The following is a 14,901-nucleotide window of genomic DNA, read 5'->3' as shown; positions in this document are numbered from 1 at the left end:
AAGCCTCATCAAATTGTACCCTTTAAATAGATGCCTTTTGCTATATGTAAATTATATCTTGTGAAAGTTGGTTAGAAAACATAAAAGTATTGGAAGAATATGTGAGAGAATTCCATTCTAACCCTGAAGTGGGTGGGGTGATTGGAGTCCCTCTAATCATGACTCAATATCTAAAAACCATAAAATAAATTGATTACTACATTTGACTACACAAATTCAAAAAAATCTACATGGCATGAAGCACCATAAGAAAAATCAAAAGACAATTCAAACTGGACAAATATTTGTAACTCAGATCACAGGAAAAGGGCTGACCTCATAAATATCTAGAGTTCAAAAATGAGAAATATCAACAGTCCATTAGGAAAACACGCATGGAACAAGAACAGACTTTCCTTTTTTTTTTTGAGACAGAGTCTCGCTCTGTTGCGCAGCCTGGAGTGCAATGGTGCAATCTCAACTCACTGCAACCTCCGCCTCCCGGGTTCAAGCAATTCTCCTCCCTCAGCCTCCCAAGTAGCTGGATTATGGACACCCACCACCACGCCCGACTAATTTTTTTGTATTTTTAGTAGAGATGAGGTTTCACCATGTTGGCCAGGCTGGTCTCAAACTCCTGACCTCAGGTGATCCACTTGCCTCAGCTTCCCAAAGTGCTGAGATCACAGGCATGAGAGAATCCTAGGCCCAGGTCCCATCTTAAGCTCTGGTTGGATGCCAAGCCTAGGCTCACTCCCAGGCCCAGTCCCAGTTCTAGGCCCACACCCAGGATCACTCCCAGCCCCAGCCCCAGGCCCCTTGTGGCCTCAGAGCTCCTATGCCTCCGACTTCTTGCCAGACATTCAGTTATTCCCTCACTTCACGGAGGTGCTCCCACCTCTAGACTTCTTGGAGGGATCCTCAGTCTTCACAATGATGTCTCAGTACCAAGAAGGGCATGGCTCTATGGACAAAAAAGACTCAGGGTTTCAGTACCAAGAGGAGGATGTCTCTGTGAATGAAAACCACTCAGACCCCAGGTAACTACTGGATTGGTAAGGGGACTGTGCCTGCAAAGTCCTACAGATCCCAATGGGCCTGGAGTGGCTGGTCTACACCACTGATAACTTTCTGCAGCAAATGCACTACCCTTTACCCACTCTGCTGCAGGTGCACATTTGCTGTCTTCACTGTGCAGCCATCACAGGTGGCTCTGCTGTGAACGTACCTGCCTCTCATTTGAATTGAGCCTGAGCATTTCTTTGCTGGGATTGGAACCACTGTTCACTGGGATATTTGGCATTAGTGAATGCTGCTTGAGAGCTTTGTAAAGGGCTTTTCCCAGTGCTCCTGATGGTCAGCATCTTCGCCAACATTTAGGATTGTGAGACTTTTTAATGTTTGTCGATCCAATGACTTGTGGCTTTGTTGTGGTTGTAATATCCATTTTCCTGATGATTGAGAGGTTAAGAAATTCTCACATGTTAATTGAACCTTAGAAATTCTATAATGTGTCTATTTGTTTATCCATTTTTTCTTCATTTATTGGAATATATTCTGCCTTGGCAATTAAAGTACTGCAAATACCAAAACAAACAAACAAAACCCCAATTTTTCTCAAACTATTCCCAAAAATTAAAGAGGAGGGAATTCTTCCCAACTCAGTCTATAAGGCCAGCATTACTCTGATACTCAAACAAGACAAGGACACACACACAAAAAAACACTACAGGCAGTATTCTTAATGAACATAGATGAAAATATCTTCAACAAAATACTACCAAGTTGAATCTAACAATGAATCAAAAAGATAATATGCCATGATCAAGTGGGATTTAGGGGTGGTTTCAGGATGAAACTGTTCCATCTCAGATCATTAGGCATTAGTAAGATTCTCATAAGGAGCCGGCAACCTAGATCCCTTGAATGCACAGTTCAAAACAGGATTCATGCTCCTATGAGAATCTAATGCTGTCACTGATCTGACAGGAGGCGGAGCTCAGGCAGTAATCAGAGGGATGGGGAGTGGCTGTAAACACAGATGAAGGTCCCCTCACTTGCCTGCTACTCCCCTCCTGCTGTACAGCCCCAATCCTAACAGGCCACAGACAAGTCCTTGGCCAGGATGTGGGGACCCCTGCTGCAAAGGGTTCCTACCATGATTAGAAGGGAAGAAGGAAAGGGTGTCACCTCGAAGCCACATGGAGAGAGGGCAAGACATGAGATGCCTGGAGAAAAAGATGACTCAGGAGGACACAATCACTGAGTCTTTGAAGGACCGTCATATGGAAGAAGAGGTAGACTTGTATGAAGTTCACAACTGTGTCCTATGAGGAGAAATTAGAGGGAGACAGATTTTGACTGTAATTTATAATTAGACCAAGGCATTTAGTAATAGAATGAACTGCTTAAAGATGTACTGAGCTCTCCATCACTGAAAGTATGCAAACAATAATTGGCTGCTGTCTGCCAGGGAGGCTGCTCATGTACATGACTCCTACATGAGGGGTCATGTGAGTCCTGCATGAAGGATGTCAACAGGTGACTCTAAGGTCCCTAAGTTGTTTGGTTTCTTTTGTTTCTTTGTTTTGAGACAGGGTCTTGCTCTGTTGCCCAGGCTGGAGTACAGTGGCGTGATCTTGATTCAGTGCAGCCTTGACCTTCTGGGCTCAAGCAATCCTCCCATTTTAGCCTCCTGAGTAGCCGGGACTATAGGCGCATGCCACCATGCCCAGCTAATTTCCTTCTTTTATTGTCTTTCTTTCTTTCCTTCCTTCCTTCTTTCCTCCTTCCTTCCTTCCTCCTCCTCCCTCCCTCCCTCCCTCCCTCCCTCTCTCTCTCTTCTCTTCTCTTTCTTTCTTTCTTTCTTTCTTTCTTTCTTTCTTTCTTTCTTTCTTTCTTTCTTTCAAGACAGGTTTCATCATGTTGCCCAGGCTGGTCTGGAACAGCTGAGCTCAAGCAATCCCCTGCCTTTTCTTCTCAAAGTGCTAGGATTACAGGAGTGAGCCACTGCACCCAGCCACCTGGCCCCAAAGGCAGCTTCATCCCTTCGGGTCCTCCATTCTCAGCCAATTCATTCAGCCACTGAGACAGTCATTTTGCATTTGGTGGAAGATGTTAAATTGCAACTTCATGCTCAGGCCAAGACTCTGGTGATGCACAGCAGATCTAGAAGAAAAAAATAGTTGGAGAGGGCGGAATTCTGCAAAGAGAGAAGAGGAAATGTTGATAATGACGAGTCAGAACATAGGCTCCAGGAGTCAGGACTATTCCATCTGAACCAGATGTGTGTACATAATTTCCCCTTGGGGGCTGCACTCATCAGGTTCTCTGCAGAAACAGAATCACTCCAGATGGCTCCCATGAAGATACTATAAAGCAATACTGACAGAGGTGGCAGGTTAAGGGACAATATGGGGAATGGAGAGGCTCTCAGAAACTAGCAACAGTGGGAAGACTTTAGCACCCTAGGCTGAAGGGGTTAGGAGAGGAAATGTCCCGGACTTTTTAAGAGCTGGAGCCATGAAAGAGGAGTCACTCAAGTGAACAGCAACCCTGGAGATCATGCAGCTGCAGACGCAGGGTGGAAACACCCCCAGCTTCTCTCCTCCCACTGTCCAGAGTTCCATGGTACCTCCATGGTTAACCAAAAACCAATGGCAAAGAGTCAGAGAGACTCAGCCTGCAGGAGTGAGCCTCCTGGGGCACAGGGCAGAGAGAAAGGCAAAGAAAGAAGTGTGAGGGGCCAGGGAGTGACAAACAGAGTGACCAGAGTAGGGGCTCCTTTCTTTGCCCCATGACAGAGACTGTGGTTTGCCCCACAGTATCCTGCTGTTTTGATGCAGACACACAGTGGGCCATTTTGGACCACAAAGATGAGGTTCTGGTCCCCAAAGCCTCAGGGCTACTGCCCAGCCCCAGACTGCTGTCATTAAGACTGCTACTTGAGAGGCACTCAAACTAGTAGTGGCTCAGAGCTGTCAATCTGTACCTACCAGAGGTATAATTTTGATAATTGCAGAGTCTCCATCTTTAAGGAGGCTTAAAGAGCTCACTGCATGGTTTTACATTGGCCAGAAGAGAGCTGGTCCCCTTCTTGAATAGGACTCCCAGCCCTGAGATTGTCCAGAGCAGCACTAACCTTGCTCAGAGAAGTTCTCATCCAGTATAGATTTCCTTCCAGTGCCCTCTGCAAAATGCTGGTGTTAGCCCTGAGCAGGGCAGGGTAGAGCTGGATGATTCTGCAGCTCTCTGCCTCTCTTTGAGGCAGCCTCTTTGTCTTGCATTGCTGTTCTCTCCCTCACTGGTTGCATCTTCTCATCCCTGGACAATTCATGGTGAGGGCAGTTGCTGGTAAGAATCACTTCCTGCTGGACCCCAAGATGATAAGAGCTAGCCCACTGTACAGCAGCATCTTATTTCCTATGTGACTCCATTAAGCCCTCCCCTGGAGGCAGTAGGGTCCCTGCTCAATCACTTCACATCCCATGGAGCATGGGATGCCCTGACCCAAAGGAAGTGGGGGAGGAAGACAACAGAGAAGACATGGCCCCCATTCCTGTCTCCACCTTCCAAGTTGCCTGCCTGGCTCACATAACAAGGCATATACAATTTATAGATAAATCTATTTTATGTTGGTATTTTTTTAGGTTACAGAGCAATTTGACATAGAATTTTACTCAACTGGAGAAGTTTGAAAAAAGCGATTTTTCATTCCCATTTTGCAGATGAAGAAACTGAGATTTCGAGGGGGTAAAGTAACTTACCCAGTGGCATATAACTGGCAACCAGTTGGGCTAGCACTGAAACCTAGTTTCTAAGATTTATTTCAGAGGGTCTTTCCCTTTTCCTAGAGAAGCTCCATATAGTTAAGGAAAAATCTCTTTTTCCTAGTGGACGTTTTTTTTTTTTTTTTGAGATGGCGTCTCGCTCTGTCCCCAGGGTGGAGTGCAGTGGCACGACCTCGGCTCACTACAAGCTCTGCCTCCCGGGTTCACACCATTCTCCTGCCTCAGCCTCCAGAGTAGCTGGGACCACAGGCGCCCACCACCACACCTGGCTAATTTTTTGTATTTTTAGTAGAAATGGGGTTTCACCATGTTAGCCAGGATGGTCTTGATCTCCTGACCTCATGATCCGCCCGCCTCGGCCTCCCAAAGTGCTGGGATTACAGGCATGAGCCACCGCGCCCGGCCCCTAGTGGACATTTTATGAAAGACTTAGAAATTCTGATCTTTCTGTCCTCCTGCCCTGGAACAGAGATAAAGGACACTCACACCCCATAGGAACCAACTCAGGAAGTTGGAACCCACCCAGCTCCATGAAGGGACAGAGGGTTTTGAAGAGCCTGTCTAGATGATGCAGGCCTGTGCTTCACATTGAAGTGTGTGTGTGTGTGTGTGTGTGTGTGTGTGTGTGTTCAGTTGCGGGTATGGTGGATAGGTGTGTCGTGTGTGCATATAAGGCTTAAATGCATGTGTGTGTCTAGTGTGTGTGACATGTAATTGATATGTGTGAGTGTGCATGAGTGTGTGTGGTGTGTGGTGTGTGTGGATGTGGGGTGTGTGTTTAGGTGTGTGTGAGTGTGCATGGTGGGTGTTTCTGAGTCGAGTGTGTGGTGGATGTGTTCTTGTGTGGGTGGGTGGATGTGTGATCTGTGTGAGTCTGTGCAGTACAGTGTGGTAAGTGTGTGCAAACACGCACGTGTGTGGAGAGGGCAGGCCTGGGACTGAGTGAGCTGGGAGAGGATATCCATGTCTCCAGCAGCACGCATGTCCTAGGCACCTCCATGAGACTCATGCCACCTTCCCCAGGCGTGGCTCATAGCTCCCCAGGAACCCATCCAGCATCACTGCCTGGCAAGGTCAGCATGCCCAGCCAAGCCCAGTTTCAACTGGTCCACTGGATTGCCTTTATAGACAAAGTTCCGATGCTTGGATCAGACCGTGACTTCACTTTGGCCCAGTCCCTGACTGCAGACCCCTTTTAGGCCACACAGCCTCCCTGAACTCCAGGAGAACAGCCCATGGGGGAGAAAGATACCTCCCAGCATGACGCAGAATAGCTACACCCATAACTCTGTGTCTTCCTGACCCTGGAAAAAGTGAAAACTAGTGTGCGACGCCAGCACTCTAAAAACATCAGTCCTCTGGGAGGCGGATGTCTGATGTCCACCTCAGCTGTTGCCCTCTCAGGAACACCTGTCCAGATCTCCCTCTTCCCAACTGCACTGCTGCCGCTTCCCCCTGCCCCCACTGCACTCCTGACCCCCTTACTGCAGTGCCTTTTCTCTTTGTCTTTAAATAGCACTTATCACCTTCTAACATTCTGTACAATTTCCTTCCTGTATAAATTTCATATTTGTCTCCCCTCACTAGAATAGAAGCTCCAGGAGGGCAGAGACTTTTATTTCTCCATGTGCCTAGAACAGTATATGACATTCAGGAGTGCAAAAACCATGTGTGCAAGGAAGGGAGTGAGGGGGGGACCCTAACACTGACATTCCACAAGAGCCTAGGCCTGTGATCCAGGTGTGTGGAACCCTGACCTCTCACTCATGACCTGGGAGTGGCTAAGGCCAGGGAGTAGCCTCTGGTAGCTGAGGATGGGAGGCCCAGTCAATGGCTCACCCCCAAGCCTGTTGGGAAGGCGCAGCCATGGGTGGGAGGGAGCAGGGGGAAATATTGTGTTCATTTTAAGCAGACAGAGCTACTGGCCAGGGATGGACTTACCTAAGCCTGAGTCTGGCGAGACAGGGGCAGATTAATGCTGATCAGGTACAGTCCTTTCCCTGGGGCTGGGGTGGGGCTAGGAGCAAGGGTTTGGTTCAAGTATGTTACTGGCCAAAGGCGCCTGAAGCCAGGCCCAGAGGTGGGTGAGGCAAATACCCCTTTGGGACAGAGCAAATCTCCCTCCAGGAAAAGAAGACAGCTGGACCTTGCCTGCTTGGGCCATGATGAGCCAAAAGAGTTAATGTGTTTGACTTTACAACCTACCCTTTCACAGGTATGGTCTCATTTGGACCCTCCAGCCACCTATCCGGGAAGAAATGTGTTTATAAGTGAGGAGAGGAAGGTGCGAGGGCAGAAGATGCTTGCAGGAGCAGCAGGTGGTGGCTGGAACCCATGGCTCCAGATCACTTGCTGACTCTCTCACCCATTTGATGGGAGGAGCTGACACTCGTACACTTCCCCGGCTGTGGACTGGGCCCACTAGGGAGGCAGGGTGGTCCCTCCAAGCCTACACCATGCCCTGTGCTGTTGTCAGGAAGGCAGAGTAAACCCGCACTGAACACCTGAATTTCCAGGTTTCATCCCCCACTCAGCTGCAGTTTGGGAAGCCACTGCTGCTCCCTGGGACTCAGTTTCCCCACCTGGAAAAGCCAAGCCCTGTCCAGTTGATAAAGCTCAGGTAGGCTTCAGACTTGAGCACAACTAGGCTTTGTGCCTTGTTGGACTCCAGTCACTAACCAGGAGCTTCCAGAAGCTTCTGTGGGAGCTCATCCTCACCCCATCCCTCTCCCTCCACCTTCCTGTTCTCTTTCCATCCTCTTCTCCCACTGTCCTTGTCCAAGAGATCTGAATAAAAGCAAAGCAACTTGTAAGTGCTCTCCACTCCCCTGTCCAGCAGCTGCTCCAATGAGCACCATGGCAGCCACAGAAGCTGCCAGGAGAGGACACTTTATGGGAAGAGGACTCTGGATGGGGCTGTGCCTACTCCCAAGGGGTGAGTGATGATAGCAGGACTTACTCCAGGCTTTCAATGACTTTCACTTCAAGAAGGAGCCCACGATGGAACAGCCCAAGTGTCCATCAATGGATGAATGGACAAACAAGATGTGGTCTGTCCCTACAATGACATGTTATTCAGCCATAAAAAGGAATGAAGTACTGACCCGGGCTACAAGGAGGAACCTTGAAAATGCGACGCTATGTGAAAGAAGCCAGACTCAAGAAGTCATGTAGTGTGTGATTCTATGTGTATGAAACACCTAGAAGAGGTAAATGCATAGAGATAAAAAACTGATTGAGCAATGGCCAGGGGCTGTGGGGATGGGAGAATGGGAAGTGACTGCTTAATGCCTCTGGGGTTTCCTTTTCGGGTGGTGAAAAACGTTTTGGAACTAAATCGAGGTTGCAGAGCAGTGTGAATATACTAAGTGCCACTCATCAAATGGCTAATTATTTGTAATGTGATCTCAATTTTCAAAATTGGGGCTAATGCAGTAGGCACAGGGTACCTGCACCGCCCACCTCCCCAGCCTTGGCCACCTCTAGCTTCCCACCGCAGGGCCCACCAACACCCTCCTCTGCTATCCTCCTTCAATTCCAGGCCAGCCTTGACCTGGTGGAGGGTTTTTAAACCACCTGATGCTGAGCCGCTGCCCCTGGGGTTCCACAAATCTTAACACAGTTGTCCCCATTTATTGAGCACCTATTATATACCATGCCCTTGCTGAGGCAGTCCTACACCTCTGCCAGGCAGGCACATTCTCAAGCTCGTCCTGGGAGAGAGATGGCTGTCATTTCATGGGCTGATGGTGAGGACATGGTGTCCAGCCTGTCTCAGTAAGCACCCAGTGTAAGACAGCTGCTCCAGTCACTGTGATTATTGCAGTCCCTGTTTCACACATGTCCAGGCTCGGGGCTCAAGTGACCTGTTCAAGCTCAGCCAGCTGGTGCGAAAGGTCCATTGGGCCTGTGACAATTTCAGGCCGAAACATGGAATTTTGACACAGAGGAAAGGGAAATGGGCAGTTGTTTGAGGGTTGGGGCTCCGGGGACATGAGGAAGAGGCCTGCAGAGCCCTGAGCCTGTGGCCTCGGAGGAGAGCAGGCCTGAGTAGGACAAGGCCAGAACACGGGAGCTTCAGAACAGATGGACAGACAGAGGGTGGAGGTAGTAGGAGCTGGAGGGGCAGGGAGGGCTGCACAGGGCCCACGGGAAACAAAGGGGTTTTTCTCACCTATAAAATGAGGCGATGACACCATCCCCGGAAGCAGATCTGGTAACCAGTCCCAAACCATAAGCAAGCGGCCTCAGGCCACATGTAGCCAGCACTAGAGGTCTTTCTGCTTCTTGGGCAGGGTCTTAAGCTGTCTCCAGCCCAGATGGAGTCCTCCAGGGCTCTAGCACTTCATCCGGTCATTTGTCCAGTAGTCTCAGCTGACAGATGAGGAAACTGAGGTCTGGAGCGGGTGTAAGGGACTTGCCCACGGTCTCATTGCAGAGTGCGGCTAGGGCCTGGGTCTCATTGCCCGTCACACACTCCTTCACTGCACCATGCTGGAAACCTAGATTGGTAAGAGACAACAGGGAGCCCAGGACCCTGTGGTGTGAGGCTGAGGTCCCAGAAGGCCGCATGTCCCCAGTCTCTCTCCCTAGACTCCTCCCCCGTCCTGGAATCTCACCATTAGAGAAGGACTTGCTGGGAGTAAGGGGCCACCTACTACTCCATGTTTGGGGTTAGTTTATCATCCCAAGGTTGGGACTGTGTAGAGTCAGACTCCCCCTTGAAAGTATCTTTGGGCTGGCTGCTTAGGCCTGTCATCCCAGCACTGTGGGAGGCCGAGGTGGGCATGATGCTTGGGCTCAGGAGTTCAAGACCATCCTGGGCAACATGTTGAAACCCCAACTCCACAAAAAATACAAAAATTAGCCAGCCATGGTTGTACCCACCTGTAGTACCAGCTACTCAGGAGGCTGAGATGGGTGGATTGCTTGAGCCCAGTAGTTTGAGGCTGCAGTGACCTGAGATCACACCACTGCATTCCAGCCTGGGTGACAGAGAGAGACCTTGTCTTAAAAACAAAAGTATCTTAGGAGACACCTAGTAGAATTCCCCATACAGTCCCTCAGTAAACCCACACTTTTTTTGTCCCCAGCTTGGCTTGGATCCCTGTTTCTTTGGTGGACACCAGAAGAAGTAGCTGGCTTGTGTTTCAGGATCATGTATGATCATGCAGCACCATCTGTTCCCCCAGGGTCACTCCCAGCACCTAAATGAACTTGTACTGTGAGGGAGACTGGAGGCCCAGCGGGAGCAGATTCATGCCTCACCCTGGGGACCCATCACCAAGAGGAACTAGCGTGGGGGTCTCCTGCACCAGCCAAGTCATTCTCTCCTCACTGTCACTCTGGGCCAAGTGTGTTCTGTGGAAGTGGCCTGAGTCCCCAGTCACGGGCCGCTTGTATCTGGGGCAGGGGGTGAATCACTCACTCCCTGCAGGCTCCTGGGCAGGTGTGTGGCAGGTCTTTTCCAGGCAACGTGGTGGGGTGAAGAAAGAGCATGGGCTCAGAATCATCACAACTGGGTTTAAATCCTGGCGTTACCATTTCCTCTGTCTGTGAACTAGGCAAATTTCCCACCCTCTCTGGCTCTCGTTTCCTTATTTGTCAAAAAAAACCCCAGCAAGATAGTTAAGGATATAACCAAACAAGCTTTTCATGTAACAAGTGTTCAGGAAATGCTAGTGAGTACACACACAAACACACACACACACATTCTCTCTCTCTCTCCTCTCCCTAGGGTGGGTGTGGAGATGTTGATAGGGACACAGAAAGGAGAGTCAGAGGTCGTTGCTCTGGGAGGCAGTTGGAAGGGACATTTAGGGACCTGGGGGAAGGAGGAAGCTGGGAAGGCTTGTGGGTGGGGGTACTACCAAACCAGGAGGCTCCACCCCAAGGCAGGTCCCGCCCCACCACACTGGGTAGAAGGTGTCCCAGGAAGCCTGCCCAGCCAGAGAACCAAGGGGTGGACAAAAAGGCAAACATCAAAGCTGGGCCGGAGGTTTCTGGCCAAATGAAAAGCAGCAGGAATACGTCTGGAGTTGAAAGGCCCAAGAAACCCCAGGTGTCTGAGCTCCCCAGGCTTCAGAGAGACCAGGGTTGAGTGGCTGGAGGCTTCTGGATTCTGTCCAGACCCCTGGCTAGCCCTGCCTGGCTGTCCCTTTGACTCATGTCTGGGGAATAAAGGAGGGAACAGAGGGAGGAGAGGGGAAGCCACGCAGCTGTTCCTGAGTTGGGGGCCTCGGAAATTCGAGCTGAGCCACACGCTGCCAGCAGGCAGGAGAGGACCTCTTGAAAGCCACCTCTGAGGCCCTGGCCTTGCCTCGCCAGCAGCCCCAGGATTAGCTCTGCAGACTTCTCTGAGCCCTGGACATCTGCAGCCTGGAGTCCACTTCCCTCTCTCGCAGCCCCATGGGGCAGCCCCTGTGACAAGGGAAGGGAGAACAGACAGCTGTGACCTGGAAGGGGGGCTAGAAGGGCCTCTGGCTGGCCTAAGACTCAGGGATTGGGACAGAGCAATGGTGCAGGAGCCGACTGGGGCCTCGTTCCAGAAATGCCTTCCCCTTTCTCCATCTTGTGAGCTTGAAAGAGAAGGGGGTGAGGGAAAAATAAAAGGCAATAACATCTGCACAGGCCCACCAGGCACCAGGGAGGTGCTGGGTGCTGTACCTGATCCTTACAGCCATCTCAGAGTTGGTCTTATTACTTCTAGCCTTCATTTGAGAAGATAGGCTCAGAGAGGTTAGGTAACTTGCCCATAGTGACCCAGTAAGTTAGTAGTAGTGTCAAGACAGAAAGAAACCCAGAACTAGGTCAATCTACCTCTACATATTGAAACCTCATTTTATCCAGAGCCCAAAGAATTAGAACCAGGCAGGTCCAGAACGGAACCCAGGGATGGGGTTAGCCTTGTTTGCCTGCTGAAGGCTCAGTGCAATCATTGGCTGCATCACTGAGGTAGAAAGAATACTGAGAAAGGGCTGGAAGTAGTGGCTCACGCCTGTAATCCCAGCACTTTGGGAGGCCAAGGCGGGCGGATCACGAGGTCAGGAGATCGAGACCATCCTGGCTAACACGGTGAAACCCCGTCTCTACTAAAAATACAAAAATTAGCCGGGCGTGGTGGCAGGCGCCTGTAGTCCCAGCTACTCAAGAGGCTGAGGCAGGAGAATGGTGTGAAATGGGAGGCGGGGCTTTCAGTGAGCAGAGATTGCGCCACTGCACTCCAGCCTGGGCAACAGAGTGAGACTCTGTCTCAAAATAAATAAATAAATAAAAATAAAAATAAAGAATACTGAGAAGGGGGAAGGGATAATAGATTTTACAAATTGCTCCTGGGTGACTGTGTTCCCTTTCCACACTTCCAGACGGAAGAAGAGATCAGGTGAGAGGTCAGCAAACTGAAGGCTTAGCTGGAAAAACTGGGGGCTATCCAGGTTAGAGAAGACTTAGAAGAGGCTGGACTATTGTTGAACCTGAGTGGACACTTGTTCTCTGGGACCAGATTCAGCCAGGATAGGTTAGGTTTTGCTATGATAATAAACAATCCCCAAATCTCAGTGGCTCACACAGCCAAGGTTTATTTCTTGCTCACATTACATGTTCAACACAGGTCAGCATGGAGCTCTCCTCATCCTAGTTGCTCAGGGATTCAGGGCAAGTCAGGCTTCATGCAGGCATGAGCTCCCCCAGACACTGCAGCAATGGCATAGTAAAGAGGTAAACCACACACTGGCTATTTAGGCTTCTGCTCACGTTTCACTGGCCCAAGGAAGTCACATAGCAACACGTAACTTCATGGGGCCGGGAAGTGCAATCACACCTAGAGCCCATGTGCAGATAGGAATGACTGACTGGCAGCACTCATGACTACCTCAAGGATTAAAGGGGTAACTGGGGCTGTGGATGAATGTATAAGGAAGTTGACTTTGAGTCCATTTAAGCATGGCCTTCCCAGGAAAATAGTGAGTACCTATCAACAGAAGTGTGTAAGCCATGGTGATATAGGTGCATTGCATTGCACGAATGTCATAGAAGATTCTCCACCATCACTGGCTTCATGGCCTGCAGACCGTACAGAGCAGTGGCCATTAAAGGCAAGGGTGCTGAAGCCAGAGGTGCCTGTGTCCAAAACCCTCTCTCTCATTGGTTGTGTTACTTTGTGCAGATTACGTAATATCACTGGGCTCCAGTCTCCTCTTCTGCCATGTAGGGGTAATAAGAAGTCCATAGAATCATTGTGAGGATTAAATAAGCCCATAGCACACCATGTCTGGCCCTTGGGAAGCTCTGATCAAGTCGGTTGCTTTTGCTGTTGTTCTCATTCCTACCCAATATCTTGTGACCGCCCCTCCCGGAATCCTTGGCCACATCCCTCCCCCGGCCTCTCACATCCCTAAGACATTAGTCAGCGGCCAGGACAGGGTTGGGAAAGCTCTGTGCACTGGGCGAAGCAGGCTGATCTTTTCCCGCTAGTGTCTCATGGTCTGCTGGGGTAGGTTACTTTCCCTAACCCACCCTGCTCCCTAGTAGGTTTCCTCCCCCTCCTGTCTCCCAACCGGACTGCAAGGCCATTTCCTTCTTCAGCTCATCCCCAAATCTTCCCTGACAGCCATGGTTCTGATTTCTATCTCTATGATTTTGCCTTCTCCACAATGTCGTATAAATGGAGCCATACAGTATGATGTCTTTCTGCTCTCTTGATGTATCTGTTTTACAGATATTTGGCCGTATCAGATGGGGGATCTCCTCTCCCCTTTCCCCCTATCCAGTTAGATGGCTGGCATTTGCTGCTTGTTCGTTATCTCTGTAAGTCTAAGTAGGATACTTCTATTTTCAGCTATAGACAGTGTCCCTGGGCTCCCCACTTTCAGAGATAAAGCTATCAGTGCCCCTATCCTTCCCATAAGATCTAAAATAACCATTTTAGAAACATCAGGAGGAGGTGTGGCAAAGTGAGGTGGTGTGTTTCAGAAATGGGTGTTGAAGGAGCACAGAGGAGCCAGGGGAGACCGGCTTTCTGGAAGAGGCGGATTTGAGCTGGGCCTTGTCCTCTTACATCTCTGAGGGCAGCTGCCGGCCAACCTGCTCTGGGAGGTCTGTAAGCCCTGATCTGCAGTATCTCACTTCAGACACCAGGGGGAAGGCAAGTGGTCACCTGCACAGCCAGACCATGGGCGGCTCAGCTCTCCCCACCCAAATCCCTTATCGGGGCGGGGGATCTAGGCTCTTAGCTCTCAGCCCTCCACCCGCATGGAGGCTCGAATCCTTAAGTGCCGTCCAGTGCTGTGGCTTCCAGGCCTTGTGTTCATTGGAGTTGTCTCATCTGCACTCGTCATTTCTCAAAGTGTGGTTCCTGGAGCCCTGGCATGGGAATCAGTTTGTTAAGCACATAGATTCCTGGGCCAGGCTTCAGGCCTCCTGTTAGGGATGGGCCCCAGGACTCTGCATGTTTAATTCTCTATCCGTGTTTCTCTCACACACAGGATGGACTGAGGCCTCTGGATCAAGACTCGCCATGATCTCAGCCCCTCAAACCCCTCCACCCTTTTCTCTCCTACTGTCCATGGCAGTTTCCAAGGAAAGGGTCTGTAATTTTGGGAAACATATATTTGATTCCTGGAGATTCACTGGTCACACTACCATGTACAAGCCCTATGGTAAAGAAACCTGTATGACTTTGTTAAACCTAGCATTTCCCCAAATTATTTGACAGGGAACCCGGTTTCCCACTGTTTAACAGCTGCTTACATCACACCATACACAAAAGGCTACCCTAACCACCTCAGGCCTGACCTGATGGTTCCCTCCACAGTCCCCCCAAACACCATGCACTTTGCCACTTCTATTCCATCCCCTCCCTCTCGCAGGAAGGCTTCCCAGATTTCTGTAGGACACCTGGCCTGAGGCTTCTTGGGGTTCCAGCCTCAAATAACCCTCCCTTCTATGTCATTTTTAGGCACTCACTGGATGCTCCAGTTCCAGCCATCTTAGTATAACAAAACCCCTTTCCTTCCTTTGTTCTCAAAGAGAAGCAAAGCCACAGGCTCTCCTGGACAACATCTCCAAGAGAGGAAAAGACAAGACTCATTCCAATTCCCCACAAGTCCAGCCCATTCCACAGGCTGAGCCCCAG

The sequence above is a fragment of the Nomascus leucogenys genome, chromosome 18 (assembly GCF_006542625.1).
Source record: "Nomascus leucogenys isolate Asia chromosome 18, Asia_NLE_v1, whole genome shotgun sequence".
In the NCBI taxonomy this organism is placed as follows: domain Eukaryota; kingdom Metazoa; phylum Chordata; class Mammalia; order Primates; family Hylobatidae; genus Nomascus; species Nomascus leucogenys.
Note: the sequence above shows the minus strand (reverse complement) of the source record.